This window comes from Macrobrachium rosenbergii, chromosome 36, assembly GCF_040412425.1.
Source record: "Macrobrachium rosenbergii isolate ZJJX-2024 chromosome 36, ASM4041242v1, whole genome shotgun sequence".
Taxonomy (NCBI): Eukaryota; Metazoa; Arthropoda; class Malacostraca; order Decapoda; family Palaemonidae; genus Macrobrachium; species Macrobrachium rosenbergii.
The window spans coordinates 33,493,335-33,503,334 of NC_089776.1; the positions used below are offsets into that span (position 1 = coordinate 33,493,335).

Below are 10,000 nucleotides of genomic sequence, written 5' to 3' on the forward strand. Positions count from 1 at the left end.
CTCAGTGTTTTTGGGAAAGCTACATTAATGTATTGCACCTTTCAGTGGTTTTTGGTGGGAAAGCTACATTAATGTATTGCACCTCTCAGTGTTTTGGGAAAGCTACATTAATGTATTGCAGATTTCAGTGTTTTGGGAAAGCTACATTAATGTATTGCACCTTTCAGTGTTTTGGGAAAGCTACATTAATGTATTGCACCTTTCAGTGGTTTTTGGTGGGAAAGCTACATTAATGTATTGCACCTCTCAGTGTTTTTAGGGAAAGCTACATTAATGTATCGCACCTTTCAGTGGTTTTTGGTGGGAAAGCTACATTAATGTATTGCACCTCTCAGTGTTTTTGGGAAAGCTACATTAATGTATTGCACCTTTCAGTGGCTTTTGGTGGGAAAGCTACATTAATGTATTGCACCTCTCAGTGTTTTTGGGAAAGCTACATTAATGTATTGCACCTCTCAGTGTTTTTGGGAAAGCTACATTAATGTATTGCACATTTCAGTGTTTTGGGAAAGCTACATTAATGTATTGCACATTTCAGTGTTTTGGGAAAGCTACATTAATGTATTGCACTTTTCAGTGTTTTGGGAAAGCTACATTAATGTATTGCACCTTTCAGTGTTTTGGGAAAGCTACATTAATGTATTGCACCTTTCAGTGGTTTTTGGTGGGAAAGCTACATTAATGTATTGCACCTCTCAGTGTTTTTGGGAAAGCTACATTAATGTATTGCACCTTTCAGTGGTTTTTGGTGGGAAAGCTACATTAATGTATTGCACCTCTCAGTGTTTTTGGGAAAGCTACATTAATGTATTGCACATTTCAGTGTTTTGGGAAAGCTACATTAATGTATTGCACATTTCAGTGTTTTGGGAAAGCTACATTAATGTATTGCACCTCTCAGTGTTTTGGGAAAGCTACATTAATGTATTGCACCTTTTAGTGTTTTTGGGAAAGCTACATTAATGTATTGCACCTTTTAGTGTTTTTGGGAAAGCTACATTAATGTTTTGCACTTTTCAGTGTTTTGGGAAAGCTACATTAATGTATTGCACCTCTCAGTGTTTTTGGGAAGCTACATTAATGTATTGCACATTTCAGTGTTTTGGGAAAGCTACATTAATGTATTGCACCTCTCAGTGTTTTTGGGAAAGCTACATTAATGTTTTGCACTTTTCAGTGTTTTGGGAAAGCTACATTAATGTATGGCACCTTTCAGTGTTTTAGGAAAGCTACATTAATGTATTGCACCTTTCAGTATTTTGGGAAAGCTACATTAATGTATTGCACCTCTCAGTGTTTTAGGAAAACTACATTAATGTATTGCACCTTTCAATGTTTTGGGAAAGCTACATTAATGTATTGCACCTTTCAGTATTTTGGGGAGTTATCAGAGATCAAACGCAGGTGAGGGCAGCACATTAATTAGTTGCAGTATCCTGCAAGATTACGTGACCAGTATAGTTGGACTTGACTTGCAATTAGGCAGCCTTGAATGGCGGGTTTTTTACGCACATGACGTTACCCACGATATCGGATAACGGTTTAAATTGACAACTCTGAACTGAACCAATCAGTTAACTTACATTCAACATTAACAAGGAGAACTTTTGATATTTCATAACCCGATCATTCATAGCAAGTGACAACTGATGTAACATGAGTTGGAAGAAGACTTGGAAAGTAATTACGTGGTAAATAGGCATTGGCATTTCACAAAATGTGTGGCTAGCTTTAAGGTAGTGGTCAGTGCATTCAGGAAATTACGATTATCTCTTGTCAGTATTACACGCTATAAATAAACCTTATCAGAAATAAGAGATAACCGTAAAAGTTTATTTTCAAATGAAATGGACGTTTCAGGTCTTTTTTGCGAGGTAAGTTTTATTATTATTATTATTATTATTATTATTATTATTATTATTATTATTATTATTATTATTATTATTATTATTATTGGTAGTAGTAGTATAGTAGTAGGAGCTCCTCAGATCAATTTCCATTTCCTTATATTTTTTCGGTAATTACTTTTTTGTGAGGTGGGCGTATGGAATTTCTCTTGTGTTTAGTGGAAAGGTACCTTGTAAAAATAAGTCCACATACACAGGTTCTCATACTTTGCGTTATTATTATTATTATTATTATTATTATTATTATTATTATTATTATTATTATTATTATTATTATTATTAAAGCTGTAATTTACCGTTTTTTTCAGGGCATCAATGGGTTAGTGGTGAATGCCTGAATTGATATGCTTCGTAGTTTTATTTTGATACCTGCAGTATACTACCGCAAATAATAAATCACTAGAATAGAGTAAAATATTGAGAGACGAATTGGGAGACTCAATTGATAGAAAATTACCCGGAACAACTAAACCACTAAAATAAAAATTGAAAAGGCCATAGAAGGTTTTTAAGAACAAATCAAACGTGTATAATTACCTTTCGACCGAGTGATCATTGATATATCAGTAAATGGCTCTCTCTCTCTCTCTCTCTCTCTCTCTCTCTCTCTCTCTCTCTCTCTCTCTATATATATATATATATATATATATATATATATATATATATATATATATATATATATATATATAAATGTGTGAGCGTGTTTGTACAGTATAAGAACGTGTTAGATCCTTGTCCCGTATGAAAGTAAGTGGATAATAAGTGGTTATGATGTCAGAATGGAGATGTTTAAGATTATTGTGTTGTACAATAGGATATTGGTGGTGGCATAAAAAAAATGGTCCCTTGTAATTGTATTATAAGACACCTGGTCATAAGCAAATAAGTCCAACGCAGGTGAGCTTAAGGCGACTTCGACACCGGTTTTTGGGGGAAGGGTTACAGGTACCGGTACCATCGAAAGGCTGTTCTACTCCTTGAGTAATAAAATCAAGTCACGAGGAGAGGAAACTTATTCTTCGGGCCTAGAAAAAAAATTATGAGGATAATAAGTTCGCATCAACATTCTGAGTAAAGGGTAACTGCGTCCAGAATCTCTTACATGTTCCAGTATTTCATACATCGTCTTGACTTCCTTCTTTATCCTACGATACGCTGCATCATTGTCCTCCATTCCATTGCGCTTCTCACTTTTCAGGATGTGATTATGTTCCTCGATATGTGGGTTTTTAACAACGCGACATTATCGTTGTAACTACACTTCAAAAATATTTTTTCGAAATTTTAGTGATAATACCAAAAGACTTTACTGCAACTCATGTGTCATTACAAACATAGAAAGCAATGCAGGGAGGTAAAGACACAGCTAAATATATATATATATATATATATATATATATATATATATATATATATATATATATATATATATATATATATATATATATATATATATATGTATATATATAAATATATATATATATATATATAAATATATATATATATATATATATATATATATATATATATATAATATATATATATATATATATATATATATATATATATATATATATATATATATATATATATATATATACGTAGAAGCTGTTAGCCTTCTGTTTCTCAGCAAGTCTCCTGGTAGGCTATTTTTAAGCGTTCGTCGTAACCACCACAGTCTAGTAACTGTTAGGAACATCACTCATTACTTAGGTTAAATAAACAGAGATGTACAGGGGGATTTTTAACGGAACCTGGTCATCAACCCTCTCCCCCCAACCCCTCCCCGTCCCTCGCTTCTGTAGTCCACACTGGGTCGTCTTGTTTAGTAAGCGAGAATGCTATGACACTACGAGGCCCATACAAGTGTCGATGTTTGGTCGTTTAGAAGATGGCCCACTGTACATCAGTTTTTAAGATTATAGAACCATTCAGAACTTTTAAAAGTCATCAGCTAAAAGAAATTTTATTATTATTATTATTATTATTATTATTATTATTATTATTATTATTATTATACTCCCCTGCAAATACCTCTCCGTCATTACTGCAACAAACCAATTCCGTTTTGACGTTCCCTATTTGTGCTCAAGGTAACAGCCACTTGTCTCTTCAGACTCGTCGTTCGTTTGTTTGTTTGCGATATCACGATGTATATCTTTCCCCTTCTTGATCACTGTTACATCGTAAAGAAGTAAAGAAAAGAGACGAAGCTTCCAAGTAACAAATCCATATAATAGCTCCGCCTCAATTCACTCGCACACAGATTAGAGGATAAAAAAAAAATCTTTTTTATTCTCCCGCTTTTTCCCTCTACATCCGGCCGGGAGGCTCTTTCAACGTCCAAATGAAGCCCTCCTTACATAAGGGTATAGGGTACGGTTCGTCATCGCTGCGTTCCTAAAGTGTCTGGAGTGGCGAACGAGAAAGCGTTAGGGGAACTGTCTCCTCTGTTATTGAACGCTTTCTTGTGTGGAAGTCACCTTCTGTTAGGCATTGTTCAGTTATGTTTTATTGTTATCAATGCTGTTTTTTTATGGCATTGTTATTGATTTTAAAACTAGCGCACCCAAAATGACAGTAATATAACATAGGGTCTAGACAGCATGTCCCGTCCTTAGAGACGTTACGCACCATCTCTAAGCTCAGACTAAAGCACCGTTATTTTAAACACTGACTGTGTATGGTAAGGACCAGTGGTGAGAGAGGCTGGCCTCGAGTTTGATGACGGCAGGTCTAAACACAGAGGAAAATAATAACTATCGGGTGCACTATTTAGCAGGTGGCCACGACAGGCTCTCAGCATGTCCTTTTGCTAATGAGGTTGCTATCCTCATGTCATTCGCCACACTTAACCTACTCGACTAACCACCAGGTACTTCTTCATTGGTCAATGTATTTTTCGGGGAGCAGTCCTGTGCCATTTCCTTCCCGAGGATCGATCTACGGTCTGTGTCAAGTGAGACTAGTTTCATAACCACAGAGACCATACTTGTATTGTCATCATCCCTGACTGTAGAAATAGAAATATCGACTTATGTAAGCTACGGAGCCGTCTCAGTAAACACACTGACGAAAGCTGCTGATTGATTAGTACGACCAGGAATGGGTAAAGTGGGACACGCAGTGCACACTTGATTTTGGTGAAAGTTCTGCCTTGGTGCTTCAGGAAAGGGTCCTATAATTCGATCTCCATCGGGGAAATCCATCTTGATTACGTCATTTCATTTAAACGTTGGGGAAGCAGAGCTTTAAATACGTGGAAAGGTTTACACTTATTGTAGGCTGTGATCATGAGATGGAGGACCTTTGTGGTTGGCTGCCGAAGATTATTGACCCCACACACCCACATACATACATACATACATACATACATATATATATATATATATATATATATATATATATATATATATATATATATATAGTGAGAGAGAGAGAGAGAGAGTTGCTCTGGATGGGTGAGCAGATTTTCAACCGATAGGCTCCTTAAACATCCATGGGGTAGGACATGGGTCTAGCAATTTCTTATATTTGCTGGTGTCATTTGTCTCTAAAATGGAAAAGGTACTCACACACAGACACACATATATATATATATATATATATATATATATATATATATATATATATATGTGTGTGTGTGTGTGTGTGTGTGTGTGTGTGTGTGTGTGTGTGTGTATAAATGTGTATGTATATACATTTTACATTTTCCCTTCAGAGGATGGTAATAGATGTTAGCCTTTCCGTTCTCAATAGGTTAGCTGGGATGAGTATGCTAGTCGCATGGTCTTTCTTTTTACTGCCAGTTGAAACTTGAACTCATTCACAGATCAGTACTGATGAGGGCATGCCGGGATCGAACCACGGATTTTGTGACGCGAATGCGATCGACCTCTTTGAATATAAAAACAAACGAGACAATTGTGGAAGTTTTCATCACATATGGCTCATCCTTTGAGTAAGGGGTTTGAGGATGTACGGAGCAGCGGCTCGTATTTTTCCTCACCTCAGGATTCTTCCAGTGTTAGGGAAAATTGATTTGTTGTAGGTATTTATGTATGCGCATGTGTCTATTTGTACAGTGACATCATCTTAACACAACGAGTTCCCCCTGCAAAGCGTGTTTGACGCTCTACGTAACAGAAATCCGTTTTGTGCTACTTCGGAGTCCGTGTGAAACTTGGTTGCTTGGTGGCGATATGATTGCCAGGCGCAAGATGTTTTTGTACTTTTTGCTTTTGTTTCTGCTCAAGATGGTATGGGTTGTTTATTGTTGGGATGGCCAGTAACGATCGTTTTTCTTGAGGATGTGTTCTCTATGGCTGGTAGTTTGTTTGTCTGTAGATGTCTGATTGGTGATAGTGTTTGAATCACTAGACTTCTTTAGCTTTATAAATGAGCAGTATGATGTGGATATTTTCAGTAACTTGATATTTTGTCGCTATTACCAGCTCTTGGGTTCTACTGTAGTTTGCTACTACAGCAACTGCTGCATAATTTCGATTATGTACTACTATTACGTAATCTACTAGCTATCAGATTTGTTGGATTAACTACGTATACAGATCATAGAGTAAATACCGCATATAAATTCTTGTGAATTTTGTTTTCTGAAACTAAAAATGCTCTGACCGGTTATGCATAACTTATAAAGGTAATGGCAAAGATACTAATTCGCTTATGGCTTTAAAATATTTCACCCATAACAGAACTTTTAGTATTGTTAGAATGACAAAGATATAACGCTAAGAGTTGTTTGTTATTCATAATTTATAGCAGCGTGCAGCGCTACCAACTCTTCGGCCCTCCCCCCTCCCCCAAAGGGTTGGACGTATTGTAAGCTACAAGTAAAATCAATATACTCACAGTACGTGCGCACAATTTGCTTTAAGAAACCGCTAGACAGACAGGCGGTTTCATATCCGTAATACGGGCGAAGAAAGAATCGGCTCTAATCAAGTGCTATTCAGTCTTCTGTCCCATAGCCTTAAACCCCTCCCGTTACACCGCCCACCTGCTAAACCAGACACCCACGTAGTCGCGGCATCGTATGAGATAAAAAGAGAAAGAGAAATAAGATTAATAGTGTTGAGCCAATTTGTTTTTTTCTTCTTCCTCCTCCTCCTCCACCACCACTAAGCGGTCAACGGTAGGCCTGAAAATGTACCCAGAACAGCCCTCCCGTCTTCCCTACGCTTCCGGCTTCCCGAGAGCGGCCTGGCACGATTAATAGCATTTTCGGGGGATGTCTACGGCCTTCCTCACTGACCTTACTCGGTAGGGATGTGGGAGGGGAAGGAGGGTCAATGCGGCCTCTCCACAAACGTTGTCATCTTAGTAACAAGGTTGTCAAGAGGGTGCCCGATCCCAGTAACACTGTATAGGCCTACTCGGACCATCCCCACGTTCCTATAGTTGTAGCATTTGCGCTTTGTTATTAAGCCTAAAACTGTACCCAATCCGAACCCTGCGCTACACTACCTACTGTACGTCATTCTATGGGGAGGTGATAGACCATCTTCCTTACACCCCGTGTCTCCCTTTTGTTTTTATTTTTTTCATTTTTTCTTTCTTTTTCCCCGCCATCAAATGCGGGGTGACACTTCGACCGAGATTCGATTTTGAAGGGAGCGGAATTACGCTCAGGTGGGGTCATGATGTAGTATTTTAGGGGTTCAGTGATAAAGATATAAGGAAAAATAGTCTACAAGTGACGATTGATGTGCACGTCGGCGCACAACTTGCATGTCGGAAGGCGAATTTATAGTTTTCCGGCGGCCTTAGGCCGGCGATTTGGGTGTGTGGCACCAGTGCGCTGTGTCCCTCGATTGGTGTTGAGGCCTTGTATGCGAGGATGCCTTTGACTGTGGCTTGAATCATGCTTTGAAAAGTGAAATTGATTTGAAATCTTGAGGGCGTTTGGCATCGCTGGCATGACGTGTAGTGCCGACGACCGCCCGACACGCGCACACACCGCCAGTATCACTTCTCCACCTGAAGAGTGAGGGTGTACGTCAGTCTCGCGGGGGCTTGTGACACTTAACTCCTTGTTGTCGTTACCTTGGGTGGGAAAAGTGCAATAGTAACAACGGAAGATGGCCTAATGGTGTGATGTGTCGTGCGAAAATAGAGGTCGAAGAGGTGGAACGTGCCAGGAAGTGAGAGCATTTTCCCTCCATGTTTGCACGAGAAGAAAACTTGACCATAAAGCAGAGCTGTGTGAGTTAGATGAGGACGTAGACCAAAGTATGCCATAGTAGTAGTGCGATTCACCTTCTTCAAAAACATTTTTTTTTTTTGTGGCTTTCCTGTGTATTAAAAGTGCCGTGTGAATGTGTCTCCTTTTGCAGTGTGTGTGATTGCTCTTCATTTCTCTGTTTAGTTCGATTCTGGTTAAATTGGTGAGGTGCATGACACCGAGTGCTTGCAGAGAGAGAGAGAGAGAGAAAGAAAGAGAGAGAGAGAGAGAGAGAGACGATAATAGTACCATGTACTGTGTTCAATGTGAATAAAATGCGCCATTGGATCTTTCTTTCATCGTTGTACAGAAGCACACACAAACACACGCACACCTCTCTTCGCCTACTTAACCCTCTCTTCGAGGTAGTAGCCAAGTACCTTTCTCTCTTCGTACTGTTTCACCCATATATATCTGTCTATACGCAAACACACAACCGTACCATCCAACCGCCTTCACTTCTCTTAGGGTACTTTGTTGACCTAGGCCTACGCTGGGTTCGTCTTGCCCAAGTTAAAAAAAAAAAAAATGCTGGTTGAGTGAGACGAGTTAGTTTTATGTGCGTGTGTGTGTTTGTGGGTATCTCCCGACTCTAAGATAGTTAGAGAGAGAGAATAAGAGAGGGAGAGAGAGAGAGAGAGAGGGGAATATGTGTCTGTGTCTCGGGAAGCATAGCAGTGCTTGGTTGGTGGTTAACAGGGAATGTAGCACAGTGTAGCCATTGCGATCTCGCTCTTGCTGCTACGTTAAGGTGTGTGTTTGTATGTGGGTGCTTGTTTGCGTGCCTTTGGCTGCTTGTGCGTCTTCTTGCCAACGACTTGTGTGTGCTTGCTTGTATGTAAATCATCGGTAGTCGATAAAAATCTATTATTATGAACCGCATAGCATTTTATTGGTGAATTGAAAATTGATTTTATTCTATTGATTCAGTAACTTGCCTATTTGCCATTATTCCCCAAGATGCTTTTATTGTTATCAATTGTCTTTCCCTCTCTCTTGCTTTTTGAGGCCACCTGTAACGCTGTTTTGTAATTTGGCAATTTAGAAGTATGATTGATTTTGCAGTGATTTAATATTACCAAATAACTACATTTGCTTTTTCTGTCAGTCGATTTTGCCTGCTCATTGTACCATTATTTTAGCAAGTCGAATTATTGTTTTTCTTTTGCTTAACTAGTAGGTAATGTTTGTTAAATATGTGGTTGCTGTATACACGTATACATTTTTTCTTTTCATGCTTGCTACGTAAATGAAATGTGCCCTCAATTTTTGCTTGCATTTATCTTCACTAATATTGTATATGGTTTTTTGTAAGTAGGCTTTGGTTTTTATCTGGGGGTGTATAGTATTTTATATATGCACTGTGTATGTATATATATATATATATATATATATATATATATATATATATATATATATATATATATATATATATATGATGAGCACACACTATGATATTACCTGATAACATTATGTATTCCTCTGTACATTTATATATTGATGTATGTAAAATTGGACTGTAGTTTCATTTCACTAATTATATTACAGAAAAAATGTAGAATATATTTTTGGCTGGAAAAATAAAATCCAAGTGTTCCTAGAACGCTATGCTTTGGGGGAGTATGTAAGTAAAGTCAACATACGAGTCAGTAAGGGATTTTATTCATCTTTTCCATAAATCAGACCTTTTTAATAATTTCCTAATAAAAAGTTGTAAAGAAATGAACAAAATGGATTCTGAGGTATAAGCATTACCTAATGCCTGTTGGCTTTAATGTTACGGCGAATGCTCCCATAACATCTATTTGTTGCATTATTGCGAAATATTTTGAATATATTTAAGGCAAAATTG

At 37.8% G+C, this 10,000-nt stretch overlaps 1 protein-coding gene across 7 annotated transcripts in view; it reads left to right on the forward strand.

The window, feature by feature from the left end:
• The first annotated feature begins 7,143 nt into the window (after window positions 1-7,143).
• Window positions 7,144-10,000, forward strand: part of LOC136825056 (uncharacterized) — a 136,040-nt gene continuing 133,183 nt past the window's right edge. For 4 of the 7 annotated variants that reach the window (XM_067081112.1, XM_067081117.1, XM_067081115.1 and 1 more), the window contains exon 1: window positions 7,144-8,129. The gene's annotated coding sequence lies outside the window, so the exon portion shown is untranslated. Of the gene's footprint in view, window positions 8,157-10,000 lie in introns of all 7 variants that reach the window. The other 3 variants (XM_067081113.1, XM_067081114.1, XM_067081119.1) reach the window with 3 other exon arrangements.